General features: G+C 34.9%; 1 protein-coding gene and 1 long non-coding RNA gene across 16 annotated transcripts in view; one reads left to right on the top strand and one right to left on the bottom strand.

Moving 5' to 3' along the window:
- The window catches only part of TENM2 (teneurin transmembrane protein 2), a 1,977,383-nt gene that overhangs the window by 1,901,893 nt on the left and 52,195 nt on the right, over positions 1-23,295 (bottom strand). The window lies entirely within an intron of this gene.
- LOC131507731 (uncharacterized) lies at positions 530-22,259 on the top strand. Its single transcript, XR_009259664.1, has 3 exons — positions 530-880; positions 19,051-19,171; positions 22,027-22,259. It is a non-coding gene; the product is annotated as an uncharacterized LOC131507731 (long non-coding RNA).

Below are 23,295 nucleotides of genomic sequence, written 5' to 3'. Positions count from 1 at the left end.
GGCACTGCATGATCAGAAGGTTTTGAAGGGAAGAAAGGTAACTACTATCGACTGAGCTTCTGTTTCTATGTTAGGTACTGTGGCAACAATACTAAGACATAGATGTTATTATTCCCATTTTACACACTTGGGACACTAATATTCTTATGGTGACTTGTCTCAAATCACAGAACTAATAAGTGGATAAGCTGGGTCTGTCTGTTTAACTGCAAAGCCAAAACAAATTCTTCTGTCTCATACTTGTTCCCTGGAGTAGTCCACAAGGCCCACTTCAAATGCTTAGTGTGTGCTCACACACACAAACACAAGTACCTGGCAGCTGATATTCTAAATGCCTCCTAATTGATAAAGCGGTTCTATTTCTCTGTCCATAGAGACTAAAGAGATATTCTCTCAGCAAAGGATAAAAACAGAAATGCGTTGTTCTGCTAAGCTTCTCTCTACCCTAGTAACCTTTACTCCCTTGGCCCCCTGCCCTCTATGACACAAACAATATTCTAAATGAAGGAATCACTGTCAGATATGACTTTCACTGCTGATCGAAGGCCACCATACTGCTAACTTCTTCATGTCTTTGCTTGCAGTTGGAGGAGCAATTGTAAAACATGATTCGATTCTTCTAGGCCATGTAAGGAACCAAGGGGCCATTTGAACGACAGCCTGCCAGTCCCATAGCAACTCTGTGTCTGACCTAATCAATCAATCAATTAGAGGCATTAGGTCAGAATGTGACACCCTTTGTTACCTTACTATTGGAGTTCCAGTCTCTGAAATACTTTTTAGAGCTTCCTTCTGGAAGTCTGATAAAGATGGTACAGGAAATGGTGCAACCAGAATGATAGAAAGTGGGACAGTGAACATCTGCTGAAAAAAGCACAAGGTGGGATTCATTTCTGTTGAGTCTATAATCCTCCTACAAGGACTACCCTTTACCTTAAGACAAATTCATTTGGTTTTGCAATGTTGATGTGTTTCTTACAAAATCATAACAAAAAGTTAAAACTGGTTTAATACTAAGATTTACAATTAACTTCCTAGTAGCCAGGCCTTGCACATTCATTTAAAAAAGACTATTATTATTATTATTATTATTATTCCTTTATTACTTTAAACTTGGTAGAAAATTATTTTTTTCAAGTTTTTAAGTTTATTTATTTTGAGAAAGAGACAGAGGGAGGAGCAGGGGAGGGCAGAGACAGAGAGGGAGACAGAGAAAATTCTAAGCAGGCTCCACACTGTCAGCACAGAGCCCACTGCGGGACTCGAACTCACAAACCACAAGTTCATAACCTGAGCCGAAACCAAGAGCCTGTTGCTCAACTGACTGAGCCACCAGGTGCCCCTAAACTTGGCACACAATTAATAAATATTTTCTGATTAATTCATAAGGACTCTGAGTATCATAATAATAATTATATGGTTTTCCTATATTCCTTATGTATTTTATTTTAGACAGTTGTGCTTTCTTATCCCTGGGTTGGATGTAGCATGATTTATTAAGCACTTTATTGTAGCTTTTTGATAAACTATAAACTGTCTCACATAAAAGATGAGCTTTATTTTTTAAAGACACAGACTTATTTGTACTTGATTGTGAAGGAATCCTAAGTCACCAAGAGTCATGATGCTGAGAGCCCAGGATGAGGTGGTTTATTTTGCTTTCATTAAAGATTCTCTGGATGGCTTGCTTACAGGGTGAGGCTTTCTTTTCCAACATCAAAAATAACTCTTAGCTTCCACTGTACTATTTCACCCCCAAAAAACACTGAAGAAAAAAGAATGCATACGTTTTTGGAATAGATTTCAGAAGAACATGTGGTTAGGGATCGACTGATATCACAGTTTATACTTTTAATTTTTAATAATAACCTCACATAGTTTGAAGTATAACAAATCCAACCATCCCACAAATGTTTGGTCAAAGTCTACAAAGACACTTTGCTGAATGGTTGAAGATGTAAAGATGCGGAAAATATGTTCTAATTTCAAGGACTAACTAGAATGTAATCCTTTCTCACACTTATCTCAAACATACAGAAAATGAAGAAGAAAGCAGAATTTTTCACACACTATTAGCAAAACATCAAATGTGAGTCAATACAACACACACACACACACACACACACCCCAAATCCAGGTATTTTACCTACATTTCACCATTAACCTTGAATCCCCTGAAACTAATAAATGTTTTAAACTCTTGACACTTCCCGCTGCCCCCATTTATACCTTTGTTTAAAGGTAGAAAGGGAAAAATAGGTATAAAGATGCCTTAGATCTCTGGGCAACAAGAAAGAGAAATATATAAATATTAGATATATAAATATATATATATATATAGAGAGAGATAGATATATATAGAGATAGATATAAATATATAAATACATATTAGAAATATATAAATAAGGACTGAAAAATCAGAATTCAGTCTTAGAAATAACTGGACCCTTAACACATGTCTGTTCAACCACTCAGTTAACACGTTAATCCTAAAGTAGATTAATCAAGGCAAAGGTAAGTATGGAGAAAAAAGATAAGGTATAAAGCAGGCATGCATGCATGGTATATGTGTTTAAGTTGAAATAAAATAATGTGGTTTATCTAGCTATACTTTTTTTTAAAGATACACTATTTTTTTCCCAAGAAGGTGGAATTTATGGTTATGCTAATAACATGAGTTCATCTCAAATAGTATGGTAGGATCGTGCTCATTTCCTACATGGTAGTAGTTGTGGGGATAAGGGCAGGTAAGGCAAAATAGCTAGTAATAAAATATCAATGTTTTGAAGTCCAGCAGATTTGGAACTAAATTCCAACCCTATTACTTTCCAGGCCTCTGACCTTAGAAAGTCATTTGACTTCTCTGAACTTATGTGCTGTCATCTGTAAAATGAGAAAAATGATCTTCTCACAAGATTTATGAGTCAATATGTGTTAAACTTAGGACAGTGTCTGGAAGATAGTAAGAGCTCAGTAAATGATGGAAGCAGGGTAGTAAGACTAGTGGTAATAATATGGGTCATTGGAATTGTGGATTGTTAAACTGATTTGGGATAATGACTAATGACATAAGAATTGATTTCAGTTTCTACAGGACTTTTTATGGATTTACATTAAATTCAGAAAGATGCTGGCAAGTGGGGGAAAACAACCTATTTCAAATCATTCTAGGAAAAAAATCATTGTTGATATTGTCACTTTGCCCCACATTACCTCCTTCTTTCTACGTCTTTCTGGTCATTGTCCCCACGTACTGACTCAGCTCCATTTCTGGTCTTCCTGAGAATCCCTGCCTTGGAAATCCTATGGATCAAATATGTTTCATTGAACAATGCCTCTTCATAGTTTTGTGGTTCTCAACAATCTGGGGTTAATACCACCCAATTTTAGAATACAATCGAGAGCAGATATCACTGTGGCTGTTAGGCTGTACCTGATTTGAAGATGCCATTTCTTTGTCTGTACATTTATTTTTAAACATAGAAGTAATTCTCAAAACATTAAAATTTGCAGTTTTTATTGGAAAAGGAAACCAAAATATCTTACCCCTGAGTCCTTAAGAATAATAATTGGCTGGGCCTGAGTAAGGGTATAGGAGATACCATGGACCAGCATCCATTCCCTCCTCTCTCTTTCCTGATAGAACTATATTGGTTCAGATGTACAAGTGCACATAACTTTTTTTAATGTTTACTTATTTGAGAGAGAGAGAGAGAGAGAGAGAGAGAGAGAGAGGATCCCAAGTAGGCTTCATACTGTCAGCACAGAGCCCGACACACGACTATGAGATCATGACCTGACCCAAAATCAAGAGTTGGATACTCAACAGACTGAGCCACCCAGACACCCCACAACTGCACATGACTTTTTTAACTCCAGAAAAAGTGACTCTCTCGCAATTTCTGAATTTTCCTTTTTTTTTTTTTTTACCCATAAATGTGTTTCTTCAAGGATCTGTGACCAAATATGGACTAATGAGATCTTAGGAGTCATTTTCTGGGACTTCTGGAAAAGTTTATTTCTCCTAAATCTTCTGTGAACTTCCCAAACCATCCCTGTCCTTTCTTTTGGATGCTATGTATTCATGATTATGAGGCTTGGAATGGCTGAAGCTATCTTGTTACCATCTTGAAGATAAAGCCCTACAAAAGGAAAATAAAGCTATGGGTATTGGATGAAGAAAAAGAAAAGAGTCCTGAAAATAAATCAATTCAAAATCCCACATTACCTCTGGATTTCCTGTATGCAAGCCAATAGTTCCTTTACTTCATCCATTCTTTGTTAATTGAAATGTAACTAGCATGTTACATTGGTATCAGGTGTACAACATAATGATTCAACAATTCTTGTACACTACTCGGTGCTTGGGAGGATAAATGCAGATCCCAGCTTTCACCAAACAGCACTGTTACAATCTTATTGACTATATTCACTATGCTGTACTTTTCATCCTGATGACTTATTTATTTTATAACTTGAATTTCCGTTTATCTATTTCACCCAACTACTCATCCACCTCCCCTCTGGCAACCACCAGAGTATGGTTTTTGTGTCTTGTTTCTTTGTCTGTTTGTCTCTTTTGTTTCTTAGATCCCAAACACGAGTTAAATCATATGGTATTTAACTTTCTCTGACTTATTTCACCTAACATTATGCCCTCTAGGTCCATCCATGTTGCTGCAAAAGCCAAGATCTCGTTTTTTTTTTTTATGACTAAGTAATATTCACATCACATCTTCTTGAGATGTATCACATCTTCTTTATTCATTCATATATCAATGAACACAAGTTATTTCCGTATCTTTACTACTGTAAATAATGCTGGAACAAATGCAGGGATATATATATCTTTTTGAATTAGTGCTTTTATTTTCTCTGTGTAAATAACCAGTAATGGAATTAGTTGATTACTACAGTATTTCTATTTTTAATTGTTTGAGGAACCTACAGACTGTTTGCCATAGTGGCTGCACTAATTTACATTCCCACCAGCAGTGCACAAGGGTTCTCTTTTCTCTATACCCTTGCTAACACTCGTTATGTCTTGTTTTGGTTTTTTTGTTTTGTTTTGTTTTGTTTTGTTTTGTTTTGTTTTGTTTTGTTGGGTTTGTGGGTTTTTTTTAATTCTCCCTATTCTTACAGGTGCAAGGTGCTATCTCATTGTGGTAAAGACTCCACCAAAAAACTGCTAGAACTAATAAAGTAATTCAATAAAGTCAAATGATAAAAAAAATATACAGAAATATGTTGTATTTCTTTTTTTTAAATGTTTATTTATCTTTGAGAGACAGAGAATAAGTGGAAGAGGGGAAGAGAGAGAGGGAGACATAGAATCTGGACCAGGATCCAGGCTCTGACCTGTCAGCACAGAGTCTGGTGCAGGGCTTGCACTCATGAACCATGAGATCATGACCTGAGCCAAGGTGGGACGCTTAACTGACTGAGCCACTCAGGAGCCCCAAAATATATTGCATTTCTAGATACAAATAATTAAATATCAAAAAGAGAAATTAAGAAAACAATCTCATTTAAAATGGGACAAAAAATAATAAAATACCTAGTAGTAAATGTAACTAGGGAGATTAAACACCTGAACTATGAAAACTATAAAACACTGATGAAAGAAATTGAAGACAACACAAATGGAAAGACATTCCATGCTCATGGACTGGAAGAAATAATATTATTAAAACGTCCAATGAAATAAAATAAAATGTCCATATTACCCAAAGCAATTTATAGGTTTAATGCACTTTCTATCAAAATACCAACAGCATTTGGGGCGCCTGGGTGGCGCAGTCGGTTAAGCGTCCGACTTCAGCCAGGTCACGATCTCGCGGTCCGTGAGTTCGAGCCCCGCGTCAGGCTCTGGGCTGATGGCTCAGAGCCTGGAGCCTGTTTCCGATTCTGTGTCTCCCTCTCTCTCTGCCCCTCCCCCATTCATGCTCTGTCTCTCTCTGTCCCAAAAATAAATAAAAAACGTTGAAAAAAAAAATTCAAAATACCAACAGCATTTATCACAGGACAGAACAAATAATCCTAAAATTTATATGGAACCACAAAAGACCCAAAGCAATCTTGAGAAAGAACAAAAATCTAGAAGTAACACAACCCCATATTTCAAGATATACTACAAAGCTGTACTAATCAAAACATATTGGTACCGGCACAAAAATAGACACATAAATTAATGGAACAGAAAAGAGAACCCAGAAATAAACCTACACTTACATGTCAGTTAATCTTTAAGAAAGAAGGAAAAAATATACAACAAGGAGAAGACAGTCTCTTCAATAAATGGTGCTGGGAAAGCTAGACAGCTACATGCAAGAATGAAAATGAAGTACTTTCTTATACCATACACAAAAAAATAAGTACAAAATGGATTACAGACCTAAATGTGAGACCTGAAACCATAAAACTCCTGGAAGAAAACATAGGCAGTAATCTCTCTGACATTGGCCATAGATACATTTTTCTAGATACATTTCCTAAGGCAATGGAAACAAAAGCAAAAAAAAAAATTATTGACACTACATCAAAACAAAACAAAACAAAACAAAAACTTCTGCACAAAGAAATCATGAACAAAATGAGAAGGCAATCTATTGAACAGGAGAAGATGCTTGTGAATGATATATCTGATAAGGGGTTAATGTCCAAAATGTATAAAGAACTTATACAACTCAACACCAAAAAACAAATAATCTACTTAAAAATGGACAGAACTTGAACAGACATGTTTTTCCTGAAGAAGGCCTACAGATAGATGGTCAACAGATATGAAAAGATGCTTAATATCACTAATCATATTACCCATTTTGAGTGGTTGCTGCCAGTCTCTGAATTAACAAAAGTGACTAAGGGAGTGGATGTATCCTGTGCATGGGTACATCTCCATAGCGACATCACTTCATATATGTGCTCTGGCCTGCTTACTGCTATTAATTACTTATCAAGCCCAGGTCAGCATTTAAATTTGTGCTTCTTATTACAGACATGTATTGAAACAAATCCTGACCAGAAAAATATCAGGGTTCATGGTATTTTAGGAGTCAGAGTGAAATGTGCTAACTGGTGACTTCTTTTAAAATAGGTGTGATGGAAAAAGATTATCCCAGGAAATACTTCCTACTTTTCTAGGTATATACAATGTTTCTTCTCAGGAAAAGTATAAAATAGCACTTCTAGACAAGGGCTCTGAGATCAAACCGCTTAGATATAAATCCCAATCCTTCAGCTTACCATCTGTTTAACTTGCAGTAAATGGCAACTTTTTAAACCCTCAATTTCTTATGTGAAATAGTGGAATGTACTAAAATTATTGGACAGTTGTAAGAAGAAAGACAGTATACGTAAAGAAGTCGACTTCCTAATTCACATGGAACATGCAACACATTAGTTTTTAAAAACACAAAAAATGACAAATTGACACAAGACAATCAGTTAAATGGTTTGTAGCCAACACATCTCAACAAGCAAATGGCTCTTTAAGATTCAATTTAAATCGGGGCACCTAGGTGGCTCAATTGGGTTAAGCTTCGACTTTGGCTCAGGTTATGATCTCACTGTTTATGAGTTCAAGGCCCACATCAGGCTCTGTTCTGACAGCTCAGAGCCTAGAGCCTGCTTTGGATTCTGTGTCTCCCTCTCTCTCTGCCCCTCTGCAGATCATGCTCTGTCTCTGTCAAAAATAAATATTATTTTTTTTAATATTCAATTTAAATAATGGTGTATAGAACAAATAGCTACTGAAATGTAAGTGCATATTTTTCTTTAGATTTTTTAACCTAATGCCTTTGACCAACATTATTAGAGCTAACTTTTTGTATGAAAAAAAAAAAAAAGAAAACACACAGCATTTATATATCTTCATCTTTGTGTGCAAGTATTATATTTATTATGTTGCAGAAACAGCCATTTATGAGCTCGTCTGCTATGCATCAGAATATATATTCAAGATTTTTATCTGAGATTGGATACCTTGGACGGGTCTTGTATGTATTATATATTTCCTAGAGTGGCATTTCTTTTTTTTTTTTTAACGTTTATTTATTTCTGAGACAGAGAGAGACAGAGCATGAACGGGGGAGGGGCAGAGAGAGAGGGAGACACAGAATCGGAAGCAGGGCCCAGGCTCTGAGCCATCAGCCCAGAGCCCGACGCGGGGCTTGAATTCACCGCGAGATCGCGACCTAAGCTGAAGTCGGACACTTAACAGACTGAGCTACCCAGGCGCCCCCCTAGAATTACATTTCAACTAGAATTAATAAACACATAAAAATTAAACATATATGGGATTTTGATTCAAGTAATTAAAAAGAATGATATTCTTTCCAAAAGGCAGGTAATAAATTGTTAGTCACCACTAATCCACTGAACTTTGTTGCTGTGATCATTCAAGACTTAGCATAGGGAATTTTGCATACTTTTACTCAATAAAATTTCTTCAGACATTAAATTAATGTACAGACCTTGAGCAGAATATAAATTAAATTAACCTTTTTTGACACTGCTGCATTTGTTCTCAAAGTTTTAACAAAGAAGAGATGTGGATTGAGTCAGACCGAAGGAGCACTTCTAGGGGCACCTGGGTTGTTCAATCAGCTAAGCGTCTGACTTTGGCTGAGGTAGCGATCTCATGGTTTGTGGGTTCAAGCCCTGCGTTGGGGCTCTGGACTGACAGCTTGGAGCCGGTAGCCTGCTTCAGATTTTGGGTCTCCCTCTCTCTCTGCCCCTCTCCTGCTTGTGCGTTGTCTCTCTCTCTCTCTCTCTCAAAAATAAACATTAATTTTTTTAAAAAAAAGAATCATTTATAAAGAGCACTTCTGTACATTCCTACTGTTTACTCGTACATGAAGTATATACATTTTAGCAGATTCAGTTTAAAGTGTAAATCAGAGATCTAGGAATTATAATTTAATCTCTAGTTCTGTTACAAATGTATGATATAAACAATCATATCTGGCTCTTTTAAGATAGTTTCTTGCATAAATATAGAGATAATGCTCATGACGTCTTAACCACCAGATAAAATGATACAGTAGATGGGATTATGCTATTAAAAAAAGGAATTAGAGGAAGACAAATTACGATGACTAAAAATTAGCTTTTAATAAGTCATTATTTTGTCTAAAGCACTTGGTTATTTTTTATTTAGGTATAATTTACACAGAATAAATTCATAAACCTTAAGAATACAGCTCAATCAGTTTTAACCAATATATACATTTAGTAAACTACATGCCACTCAAGATATACAGCAGTCCTGTCATCCTAATAAGATACCTCATGCTCTTTCCCAGTCAGTCTCCTCCACTTACTCAAACCAACCACTGTTTTTTGTTAATTTTTAATTTTTTAATTTTTTTAAAGTTTACAGAGGTAAAACTGATATACAAAGAATGGCTCATAATGTGCATGATTTGATGTTTGAACATACGCAACTGCCCATAAGACCATCACCACAATCAAAGGAGGAGACATATCCTACACTTCCCAGAGTTTCCTTGTGTCCCTTTTTGTTTTGTTTTGTTTTGTAATAAGAACATTTAACCTAAGATATACTCTCTCAACAATTTTGAAAGTGCAAAATACCATATTGTTTAGCTACAGGCACTATCATGTAGAGCAGATATCTAGAATTTATTCATTTAATATAACTAAAACTTTATAGCTGTTGAAAGCAACTACCCACCCTCATTTGGCCCCTGGAAACTACCACTGTATTCTCTGCTTCAGTGGGTTTGGTTATAGCAGGTACTTCACATAAGTGGAATCATGTAGTATTTGTCCTTCTGTGACAAATGTCATCTAGGTTCATCCATGTTGTCACAAGTGGCAGTATTTACTTCTTTTTTAAGGCTAACATTCCCTTTTATGTATTACTACACTTCGTTTATCCATTCATCTGTGAATAAAGAGTTGTTTTTATACCTTAGCTATTATGCCTAATATTGCAATGTAGATGGTGGTATCGATATCTCTTCAAGGTCCTGATTTCAATTTTTTTGGATATATATCCAGAAGTGATATTTCTGGATCCTGTGGTAAAGTTTTATTTTAAATTTTTAGGTGTGTCTCCACACTGTTTTTCATAGGTGTTGCACTATTTTATATTCCCACCAAGAGTATACAAGCGTACACAATGTACATGTCTTCACATTTTTTGCCAACACTTATTGTTTTTTTTTTATAATAGCCATACTACCAACTGTGAAGTGATATCTCATTATAACTTAGACTTGCATTTCCCTGACTAATTATTAATTATTTTGAGCATCTTTTTATATACCTGCTGGCCATTTGCCTTCTTTGGAGAACATCTGTTCAAATCTTTTGCCTATCCAGGGAAGTTAGGCAAGAAAAAAAAATAAAAGGAAACCAAATAAAAAAGGAAGAAATAAATTTATATTTGTTTTAAGATGACATAATCTTATATATAGAAAAACATAAAGAGTCTACACACACACACGCACACACACACACTCACACAAGCCTGTTAGAACTAATAAATTCAGTAAAGGTAGAGGATACAAAATCAGAATACAAAATTCAATTGTGTTTCTAACATTAACAATGAACCATCTTAAAATAATATTAATAAAATAATCTGTTTTATGATAGCATAAAAAATAATAAAATACTTAGTAATAAACTTAACCAAGGAGGTAAAACACTATACATTGAAAACCATAAGACCATGAAAGAAAGGAGACACAAATAAATCAAAAGACATCCCATGTTCATATATTAGAAGAATTAATATTGCTAAAATGTCCATACTACAGAAAGCAACCTACAGACTCAATGTTATTCTCATCAAAATCCCAATGGCATAGTTTACATAAATTTTTAAAATCCTGGGGTGCCTGGATGGCTCAATTGATTAAGCATCCAACTTTGGCTCAGGTCATGATCTCATGGTTTGTGGGTTTGAGCCCCACGTTGGGCTCAGTGCTGACAGCTCAGAGCTTGGAGCCTGCTTCGGATTCTGTGTCTCCCTCTCTCTCGGTCTCTCCCATGCTCATGCTCTGTCTCTGTTTCTCAGTAATAAATAATGTTAAAAAAATTTTTTAAAAATTCTAAAATTTATGTGTAACCACAAATGTTCCAGAATAACCAAGGTAATCTTGAGAAGAAAGAACAAAGCATTGCACTTTCTGATTTCAAGACATATTACAAAGCTACAGTGATTAAAGTAGTATGGTAATGACATAAAGACAGACATACAGATGAATGGAATAGGATAGAAGGCCCAGAAGTAACTCAACACATTATGATCAGCAGATCTTTGACAAAGATGCCAAGAACACAGAATGGAGAAATGCTGGTCTTGTCAACAAGTGATTTGGAAAACTGGATATCCACATACTTAAAAAAAAGGAATTTTCCCCTACCTTACACTATATACAAAAATCAATTCAAAATGGATAGAAGATCTAAATGTATGACCTTAAACTGTAAAATTCCTCAAAGGAAACAGGGGAAAAAGCTTCATTTGTCTTTACAGGGATTTCTTTGATACGACACCAAAACACAGGCAACTAATGCAAACATAGACAAGCAGGGCTAAATCAAAATAAACTGCTCTTGAATAGAGGAGGGAACAATCGACAGAATAAAAAGGTAAATTATGGAATGGGAGACACTGTTTAGAAATCATTCATCTGCTAAGAGATATATGTGAAATTTTAATATGAAAAATAAAGAAGAAACTCCTACAACTCAATAATAAAAAAAAGAAACAGATAAAGTAACCATTCTTGTGATTTCCATTACCAGAGATTTGCTCTGCTTGTGTTATAACTTTGTAGTAATGGAAACATAAAATACATAGCATTTTAGGTCTGAATTCCTTCACATAATGTTTCGGAAGTTAACCCATATAATCTGTTCCTTTTTTATTCCCAAGTAGTATTTCATTGTATAAAAATACTATAGTTAGACAGAAGTATTGTTTACAAATTTTGGCTTTCATGAGTAAAGCTACTACGAATATCTTTGTACAAGATTTTGTTGACATGTGTTTTCATTTCTCTTGGATAAGGTACTAGGAGTACCATGCTAGTTTTTAATAATCTAATTTGAACATAGACCCCAAGAGTCATGAGTATTTTAGTACCCACTTAGAGAAATTTAAATATTATTTTCTAAAACCCTTCATTCCACATTGAAGATAGCTTCTTCTGCCAAAGGGGAACATATGTCAAAGGACACGAGTATAAGCTTCATTCAGTAGCAGCTTTCCTTCCTCTGAGCTCCCTCCACATGAGGAAAACAATGGGAAAGGGCCTGTAGGTCATGACCAGCACATTGAATGGATAGTACACTCCAAACATGAGCAGAATATAGACCTGACAGAGTTGATTAAAATATATCTTCAGAGCCAAGGGTGAAAATGGGTATGTGTTTGTATGTATGTGTTTGTGTATGTACATAATTTCCCATTTATTTACTTCTATAAATCCTCAAATTAATGGAAATTAAACCATGGAAACAAATTTGATGCTCTCCCTTAAATACCATTATTGAATTTCAGTCTATAAAAAACACAGTAACACAAGTTCTCCATGATATAAAAGTACCATCACTTTTATTCCTACTTTGGCTTAAAAATAGACAAAAAATACGTGACTGGACTTTTCCCTAATCATTTTATTCAGCAACTTTTCAAGTGGTCTGTGATATCCAGTTAACAATTCTGGAAAATGATGTCTTTCTCAGCTTCATTTTCCAGATCACGGTTTGACTGTGCAACTTGTTGGCAGAGTATATTGTTTTTGTTTCTCCAATTAGCACTTTTCTTATTAATTTTCAAGTTAACATCACATTGTCAAATGTTAAGTATAAGGTATATACTTTTATTTACCTCAGGAGATAGAGCATTTTCATTTTGTGCATCACAATGTTTACAGGGGATATAATTTCATACCAAGTATTTCTGACTAACTTGGTCCTAATATCTAGGGCTTTCCTACTGCTATTAATGAACAACAAGAAGATCAACATACAGCACAAGACAGGGGTCTCTCATTTTGAAGACAGTGCAGACTGTCTGTTATAGGTAACATTTATGCAACCGCAAGTGTTTCAATAAATGTTCAAACTAAGCTGGGAGGACAACCTGGAAGATGATGACAATGAACACATAATAATTTTGGTTAAGTACAGGAATGGAGAAAAAGGATGAGTGTCCAAATACTTAGTATACCAAAGGGCTTTCCTATAAGGAGATAAACCATAGATTTGAATTCCCCATGACTGCTGGCAGAATATGAAATAGTGCTCTTGACCTTGTGGAGTAAGAAAGAAACCAGAAATCTGTCAGACGAATGTACAGTCAGCAAATATCAACTTCTCTCACTACTGCATGGAAAGGGACACAAAGGTGAGAGGAAGGTCTTGCATCCTTTAATTAATAATAAAGAACTTTAATTTTTACTCAACTGACCTTCAGATCTAATGCATTTTTATGGTTAACGTGATCCTATTAGTAAACATATCCTCCCATTACTAAATGTTTAGCAGCTGACTTTTCAGGCTTACTATAATAAGACACAGAATGTACATTACTTTGGCATAGGAGGGGACAGTTGCAACACACAGTACTACTGGGGCACCTGGGTGGCTCAGTTGGTTAAGTGACCAACTTCAGCTCAGGTCATGATCTCACGGTCTGTGAGTTCAAGACCCACGTCAGGCTCTGTGCTGACAGTTCAGAGTCTGGAGCCTGCTTCAGATTCTGTGTCTCCCATTCTCTCTGTCCCTCCCCAGCTCATTCTCCCTCTCTCTCTCTCTCTCTCTGTCTCTCTCTGTCTCTCAAAAATAAGCATTAATTTAAAAAAAAACAGTACTACTAAAATTAAGTCATAACATATGGACATATGAAATATAAGTTACTAAGATGCAGGATACTGAGCCACAATTTGGAGAAAACATGACTTGGAAATACATAATATAATTACGCAATGAATAATTTATATTAGAAATTTCTAAGCTTCTTTTTATTTTGTAAGTGAAGGCTGATAATGGACCCCACCTCATTTCTTCTGCTTCATTTTGCCGTTCAAGACTGAGCCAACTGATACTCACACCCATCGTTCAGTCCCATACAGTAACTGACTGGACTGGACTGTTCCAGTCTTGACTGGAACAAAGCATACATCAGAAGTTGAGGCAACACTATCAGGAGGATTTCAAAATCAAATCTCATCCATCAGGCCCAGGACTTGAGCTCTCTTAAGTTCATTTCAGGCAAATCAAATATTTTTGGATCTTAACTTTTGCTAAAGTTTCAACAGCAAGATTTAACTCATTCATTTCCTGAAATCTCTCTATACTGTGTCCCACTTTTATAAACTAGCTTTCTGGAAACATGGAAAGATGTAAACAAACCTAGGCTCTGAATCTACTCTCTACCCCAGAGGAGGATGTAGCTTTGCCATTACTGTTTGTTTGTTTGTTTGTTTGTTTGTTTGTTTGTTTGTTTGTCTTTAAAGAATGATGTACTGAAACAGACCCAAGCTGGCCCCTGATTTTGTTAAATTTTCAGAAATTTCATGAAATTTTTCTTGAACAAAGCCATCATTAATAATTGAGCTATATAAATGTACAATAAAGTTGATTCTATGAAAAACAAAGATAGTAAATACTCAAAATTCGCACTTCTGTATTAGTGTCTGAGAATGGCCATAACAAATTACCACAAAGTTACCATAATTTCTGGAGGCTAGCCGCCTAAAGTCAAGTTATTCTCATGCTCACTGTGAAAGTTCAGGGGAAGACTCCTTCCTTGCTTTTTCTAAATTCTAGTGGCCATTGGTAACTTGTGTTCCTTGGTTTGTGGGTGCATAACTAGTCTCTGCCTCCATCATCACAGGGCCTTCTTCTCTGTGTTCCCTCTATGTCTTCATGTTTGTCTCTCCTCATAGGAACATGAGTCATCAGATTTTAGGGCCCATCCTAATTTAGCATGGACTTGTTTTAAATGCAAACACCCTACTTCCAAAAAAGGGTACATCCATAGGAACCAGGAATTTTAGAACTTCAACATATCTTTCCTTGGGGACACAATTCAACCTACAACTTCCTAATTACAACATTTTACTGGTATATTACTGGGCTTAAAATGTACATGTTTACTTGGTAGCATACACTATAATAAATTGGTAAACACTACAAATCAGGGCTTGATTTAACATTTCTTTACTGCAAATGTTTTCTCTACAGGGCTAGACAGTAAATACTTAAGCTTTGTACACACTATACATTCTTTGTAGCAACTCTGCTACATACAATAACTCTGCTATTATACTGTGAAAGCAGATATAGGCAATATATGAACAAATAGGTTTGATAGTGTTACAAGCAAACTTTATTTATAAAGTAGGAAGTGGGCCAGATTTATCCTGTGGGCGATAGTTGGCTGAACCCAACTTAGACTTAAGAAAGTAATTATAAAATATTAATAATGCAGACAAATTTCAAAGTATGTCACATCTGTGGCTATTACCTTATTAATAGCACACAAAAAACTGAGGAAATATTACCTTAGTGTTTGAAAACTAATATTCAATTCTGTAAAGAAATTGCCTACATCATTAGTGACTGAAGTTCCAAAATACATGTTTTTTGTCTTACTCGTTAATGTAAGTAAGAATGAAAACCAATACTCAAGTCAGAGCTGCTACATTAATCAATTGATTACAACCATTTGATAGAGCAGTTAGGTAGTTATAAGTTAGTTAAAGAGTTTGGCAAAAATCAGGGGAAGAATTTTCAAGAATCAATTGGCCATGTGGAATTTACAATAATGAGTATTGCATTTTTTTTTGTTTTTGGTAAATTGGGCCCTACATATTATTAAAACTTATAATAAACTTATATAGGCATATATATGTATACCTTTTTTTTTCTGGAGAGCCAGCTGTTAAACTTTTGCCAATATACCACTATCCAAACACCTAAGGTTTGTAAATACTCCTGCAAATGGCAGTATATATATTGGAAATGTAAGCCCTGATAGCATGGTGATGTAACTAAAAATATACAGAGAATGGAGTAGTAAAAAACTTTACTACTTCCTAAGATTGGTTATAACTATACTACTCATAGTTCCATTAGCATAAATGTACATGATTAAGAAACTAGAGCCCCATAGAAAGCTACACAAAAGAATAAATCTGCATTGCTTTACTGATTAAAATTAGGACTCCCGTTAGATTGCTTATCTCTTTCTGCAGATTTTTATAAGACATACTACACTACCCAAGAGAAATGACTTAAAGTGTAGTGACTATCTGAATCATACCTTAACTTGCGACATCTTTGGTATACAATGACTTGGACCTCTTGAAACTGGATCCTCTTTCTTTATCTGCTGTTCACTGGGTATCGATTCATTTGTATAGTTAGCCTTTCTAAGTTTCATTTCCTCTTTAAAGATTATTGACATACCACCGCGCTGTCAATGCTCTGAGAATTAAAGGAGGTGAAACACAAAAAGTGCTCTTCACAAAAAATGAGCACCAAATAAATGCATGTTACACTCATTGCTCCCACTAATTCTGCTATTAGTAATACAATTATTAATTTTTACAGTGGGTCTTAATTTTCTGAGAATGCAGGTAGCTTTTGTCAGACTCCAGAGATGGATATAAATGATGTCTATAAAATAAAATATATATAACTCAATTTCTGTTCATTTTTTCCTAAAGTAGTTTTTAGTGTATGAGCAAAAGGGCTGGCCCTTATCGTTTGATGGCATAAAATACCTCATGGCAGAAAATGTTTTGGTCTCAGATAATTGCATCTATGAATTCAGGCAGCTACTCCAGCTAATGCCAGTGGATGGAAATGCATGTTGAATTCTATCTAATGTCGAACACTGCATGTAAAATCAAGCCATCAACTAAGAAGTGGTTATGGCATGATCATTTCTATATTGTGTGACATGTTCCTGTTGTACTGTCAACAAACATAAACTTTAATCTCCACAAAGAGAGTTTCTGTAAACTGTATGTCACACTAATGCTTTTATTTTGCATGCCACTTTTCCCCAGAGAAATTCCTTTTACCTTGATTTCTTTAGCACAATTGTAATTCATTTTTGACTGACATGCTGACAAATCTATCCAATTTCTTTATATTATTGTACAGCCATTGATTATTTCAACATATTTTTGCTCTCTCTTTTTCCTTTTTAAAATAAATACTTTTCCTATTTTCTGCACAGATAGCTTTGAAAATATGTTCAAGTTCAAGGGGGGAAGTACATGTCCTCAATATTAGGCTTGCCATGTCTAATTTGAAATTCTGTGCCTTGACTTTGGACAGCAGATTGAAATCATTTCCTCATCACCAAAAATGTCCTTTAGAATTTAAAATCTATCAGAATCAATATAGCGTGGTTTAAAAAACTGATGTGGCCTGTCTGTCTATACATAATAAATGAGCAAAATATTGAGATAACAATGGAGTTTTAAATTCAATTTTATGTCAAATTAGGCCAATCCCAAAATGGTGAAATAGGAATTGATATTTTACTAGACATTTGGATAACATGCTACTCCCTTTCTATTCCCTTCCCTAACATGCTATTCCCTTTCTCCAAATACTTTTTCCCCCTTCTGAAGACATTCCGCATCATGTTCCTCAAGGCCACATTATAGTTCTCTGTTCATCTTGACTTCTGATTAATTTATTAGCATCGCTCTCTATACCACTTGCCTGTCTGCAGGCATTCATATTATAACCCATCAATGCTTAGCTTCCCTTCCTTTTTAAATGGGGTCATAAAGGGTAGGGAGACATGGGCACTTTTAGAAATGCTTTCCATTTGGAACAATAGGTTTGTCTCTTTCTTGTTACCCTTGAAGGCAAGGACCTTAGTCACCTAAGTCTCTGCACAGTTCTATGCACATAATTTCTACAAAATGTATATTTGTTGGCTGACAAAATTAATAAAATCTCATGAAGATGTTGATTTATACTCTGGTTTCTTATGTTCTATCACACTGATTAAAAGAATGTTCTTGAGAAGATCAACTTGGTTCCTATTTTACAAAGACCCTATATTTGTCCCTACATTTTCTCCTAAAATTGATTCTTTTGTTGAAGTGTTACCCATTGTGATTATAAGCCTCCATATAGGTCATCCGTAGATGATCATTTTTAATACTGAAAAAGTGAGAGCTCTTATTCAGGCCATCACTTCACCAGTGCATTAAAACTCCCAAGTCAGTATTTATTTAAAATAAAATGAAAGTAAAATAATTTAAATAGCCCTTGTTTTATACACATATTAAAGTCAGGTTTGATAAAACAAAGATACTTTTATAGTAAGTCTCACAAATTAAATTTTTAAAAAATTGCCTGGATTTGACTCATTCTATTCTGGTATTTTTAAATTGAGATCATTTCTCACTTATTGTGAATTTGATATCAACTCATGAGAAAAGTGATATGCTGTCTATTACATTTATAATTTTAGAGCCCTGAAAAATAGACATATTTTCATTGAGTTCAAAAATAAAATGGTTTATTGATTTCAGCTATCCAGAGATGTTTTTGATTGTCAGGTACTCACAATTTGGTGGTAGATGTGTTGCTCCTTTTCTATGCATTTGAAATCTTAGATCAAAACTACAAAGTATCATGAAAAGGCAATAAACCACAATGGACAATTGTGCTGATGACCATTCTATGGCTGAAGAAATAAAGTATTACAGCACTAAGCTATAACTTCTAACATGATGCTTAGTTATATCTAGGCGTAACAATGTCTTTTATGTTTTTTTTTCCTTGTGTGGCAGAAAGGGAAACAAATACAAACATTCTAGATTTAGTAGTCACATATGCTGCTCTCTTCCTCTTCATTTTCCCTTCCTTAATAAAACTTAAGATCAAGAGTTAAAGTTATATTAACAACTTTCTGGCAATCCAACAAATTCTAATTTTCTTTTTTACTCAGATTCCTTTAATTAAAAAAAATAGTCATTGAATTATTAGCTCATCTTTTTGTTACTGTCATTTTGTTTTATCTTTCAGGGCTGACTTCTCTTGAAAACCAACAACTTTTAGCTAAGATGATAGAGGTACTACAAAACAGATATTTTATTTTGGCTGGAATCCACCAATGTTGCAAATTATTTTCCAAATTAGGGCATAGGTAAGCTTTCCATTCATATTTTACAATATCATAAGGTAGCATCATATTTGTTGAGTCTTTAATGTCTTATGACTCTACGGTAAACTAATGGAGATTCTCTTCTCGGAAACTGAGTGGGGAAGTCATTCCTGTAGAGTATACCATTTCCAGACAATGTTCTCTTAATTTTTTAATGTAACTATTATCGTGATTTATAATTGCATTGAACGTTCTCTGTAATATTTTTCAGTATATGTTCATTGTTATTAGGGAAATTCTTAACTCTTTGGATAGGAGCATTCATGAACCTATTTAATAATGTAATACTTTCTTGAAAAAGGGTGCAAGCCTAACTTTTTTTAATGGATCAGATTTATACCTGCAAATATTGAAAAGCCTCCTATGTCTAAATAACTCTAACTCAGAGGGGTGTCAAATTTGAGAGCAGCTTTTCATCACTTGGCTTAGGAAGAAATACAAAGTACCTATTAATTTTATATGTCATAATTTTTAACTGTTTTCTATTTTAGAATATCCACAGTTAATGTCTGCAGTGTGACTTAAAAACATTTGTAAAAAGTTCAAGTTCTTTCTTTTATAATTGTAATTAGATTAAAAATTCTGCTAATTGGTGGATTCTAACAGAGTAGTCAGAAAGCCAAAATAAGTCAGTCAGAAATGACTGAGCAGAGGAGAGCAGGTCAAAATGTGTTTTCTATACTTACTGCACTGGCTTAATAGTGACTAGTAGACTTTTTTTTTTTTCTTTAAATGAGAAAAATGTGTTGAAGCTGCTCTGGAGCACTAGCATTTCAAAATCTTTTCTACTGAGAATTCAAGAGAAGTGGGATCACTATTGGGCTATGTCTATCGTATCTATTACCCTTGATACTGGAGGGAGGTTGCTATAAATATGTTTCAGTCTTGTACTGCGAAGCATGAGCATAGGTGAATAGTGGCGCTCCAGCATATGAGTTATATATGCCTCTTGATCATGTATTAACACAGTAATTGCAAGACAGAATTTTAATAAATTCTTCCCCTTATTCTTTATTAAATGTCTCAAAATCAGGTTTGATTATAGTCAAGTTTTGGACATCATTTCCCATTTATCCAAATAGTTAAGGAGAAAAGAACAATCTAATGCTAGGAAATACATTTACAAAAGTTAAATGTTAGTTTGGAATTAAATATTAATTTCCTTATCTTTAATTTATTACATACTGGAGGTATCTAATAAAAAAGTTTAATTAGAAATTACAATCTGCCTCTCTTACCAATATTTATTCAATATATACAAAATAAATTAAAAAATAACATGAAAGTCAACAATGGGGGGGAAGTCTACTGAATTACTTATAGAATAATACAAAGAAAAAGTAGAGGGATCAAACTAAATAACTGTCATTGGGCATAGAGTTGTTATAATTTGGGGGCAACATAATTATGCATTTCTTAAATGAAACATGTGAGAGTTATCCTTATGGTAATAGAAATTCAAAAGATGGGGCAATGAATCCAGGTGAACTAATCAAACACATCAATTATTAAGGAACCTTTCAGACACTAGTTTACATTCATTTTGTTATAGGAAAGTGATAACAGGGAAACAAGTTTTTTCAAGATGTTTAGTGCTAGAAGCAATACCAGAAATTTTGATGGTTGAACACAATTTCTAATTTTACCACAAGTCAGCAATGTATTCATTTCAGCTAAGTGTGAAATAACACACACTACTTGTGCCCACAACCTAGCAAAAAGTCATTTTGGCAAAGCAAAAATGTCTACAGGAGATGAAAAATTATCTTTTGATGAAAGAATATAAAAAAAAAATCCAGTACACAGCAGCAAGTTTTTGTTTTTGTTTTTAAAGACAGAGTGAGAATTAATCATGGAATTTTGAAAGGCAGGAGGAAGGAAAGTAGAAAGAAAGGTAGGAGGCAGGAAAGGAAAGAAAACATCAACATGAGCTATGATGTATGCCATAACTTCTGAAGGCTTAGTTACCCTCTCAAATTTGCTATGAGATTGATAGATTTGTAGGATGGGCTCTGTCTTCAGTTGCTAATTTGGGGGGCATACTAAAAAAAACTATGATATATACTAATTAGATATTTTATAAAACTGCTATGAAATTCAGAAGATAGATTAAAACACCAGGAAATTTATATTCTAGTAAACTATTAATTGTCTTTAGACAATAGGATGCAAATTTTCAGGTTCAACACATGAATTTGAACTATAAAAATATACTTAAAAAAAACCTCTTCCTCTCATCTCTGGCCCCTAAAGTTTCTGAATTGAGATTGTCGATGCACTTAGTGTTTACTCCAGGTTAATTATGTGTGGTGGCCATGCCTCATTTTGGCATTGCATGCTACATAATTTATAATACATTACTTAATTTACAATCTGGCTAGATTGTTTTGTTCTGTAGGGAGGCTCAAATGGAACATATTTCATTATCTTAGCTCCTAGAAGAACACTGTGGAGAATGAAATGGGCTTAAATTGGCATTCCTCACATTATGCTAGGTTTCAGAAAGACAGAGTCCAGTTGCTTTTAGCTAAATCAGACAAATGGTCTTTCCAAAATCCACCAGTATAAAACCCCTGGCCTACACATAGATATCATTATATACAAAGGCTGCCTTCATTGCTGGTAAAAAAATGAACATTTTTTAGTGATGCAAATTAATAAGTCACAATCATTGCTACAAATGCAGAATTAAAAAAAAATTATCTGCAAAATGTCACAAGTTGAAATATTCAGGTCTAACATTCATTTCTGTATTCCTCATGTTTCAAATTCTCTCCTACATAGCATGCTTCTAGGATCTATGTCTTCTTCAGATGTTTTGTGATTTTCCTTTACAGAAACACCAAAGGGAAAAGAGAACAACCACCCGTGGCTCCCTGTATGTGGCCATGCCTTTTCTGACTCTCCTTAGTGTGTAAGTTGAGGTTTCTCCTGTGTGTGTCCCCTTAGCAGGGATTCAAAACTTTCTTCAAATTTCACCACACATGATGGTGGCTGTTGACATACATAATCTGTAAGTAGAACTGTCACATAGTAAAGGCAAACTATGGCTTTGTGTTTTATGGGGTAAAGAGAGAGAGAGAGAAAAACACATGTATCATCTGAAGAGCTGCTTCCAGTATTCATCAGAGAAGGCCTCATTTTGCTTGGAGAACATGAATAAATGCACAGAATGATAACAATCACATCAAACTTGATATTTGGAAATAGAATATGAAACTCTGAGAACCCTAGGGCTGATGGTGAGAGGAAGGAAAAACCACTCCATATGGTTGAAAGGCCTGAAGAAAAGTGTGTGTGTGTGTGTGTGTGTGTGTGTGTGTGTGTGTGTGTCTATATGCACTTTTTTTTTTTTAAGAGGGAGAAGGCACATGAGAGAGTGAAAGGAAGAGAAAAGAGGAGCAGAGAGAGAGAGAAGACAGGGGAGAATACAGAACTTTTATGGCAAGGGTGCCAACCATGAAGCCCTTTAGGGCAACAAAAAAAGTTTCTGGAGAACTTTAAAGTCTAACATAATAATAATTTGTTATGTAGGACCTAATGTGATACTTCTCTTATTAGCAACACTGTTCTAAAGATGACTGTGCTTGTATGAGTGGTCTGATTTGTGGAAATGAGTTTCATGTCTGTGTCAACATGGTAAAGAACACAGACCGAATGAAGACATATCCTGAAAACCTTGATCTTGTTGGAGATTTGCAGAAATTACATTGAGGAATTTGGTATTCCGGAGAATGTGGAATTGCAGTTAGGGTCATATCACTTCTTTCTGGCATGCAGTGTAAAGCATGCATTTCCAAGAAGTCCACCTGGCATCTGACCTATGGTGTACAATTCCTTACTTGCAGGGCTCAGTGGATTGAGTGAAATGAGGTATGGAGGAGATATAAGGGGATGATAGGGACTGAGGGGACTCTGCTGTTTCCAACTCTTCTGTTTCTGCAGCTCTTTAGTTTCACAGTATGTGGGCCATGTGAGAACATGGGCTCAGTGTTCCTAGAGTTACCTTTTGTTTTTCAAGAGAAGACCCAATTCTAAATATTTAGGTAAAATATCTACACCCTTTTTATCCAATGTCTTTGAGTCACACTGATGTGAGGGCTACC

Source organism: Neofelis nebulosa, chromosome 1 (assembly GCF_028018385.1).
Source record: "Neofelis nebulosa isolate mNeoNeb1 chromosome 1, mNeoNeb1.pri, whole genome shotgun sequence".
NCBI classification, from domain to species: domain Eukaryota; kingdom Metazoa; phylum Chordata; class Mammalia; order Carnivora; family Felidae; genus Neofelis; species Neofelis nebulosa.
The sequence above is the reverse complement of the archived record's forward strand: the minus strand, read 5'-3'. Positions and strand labels throughout refer to the sequence as shown.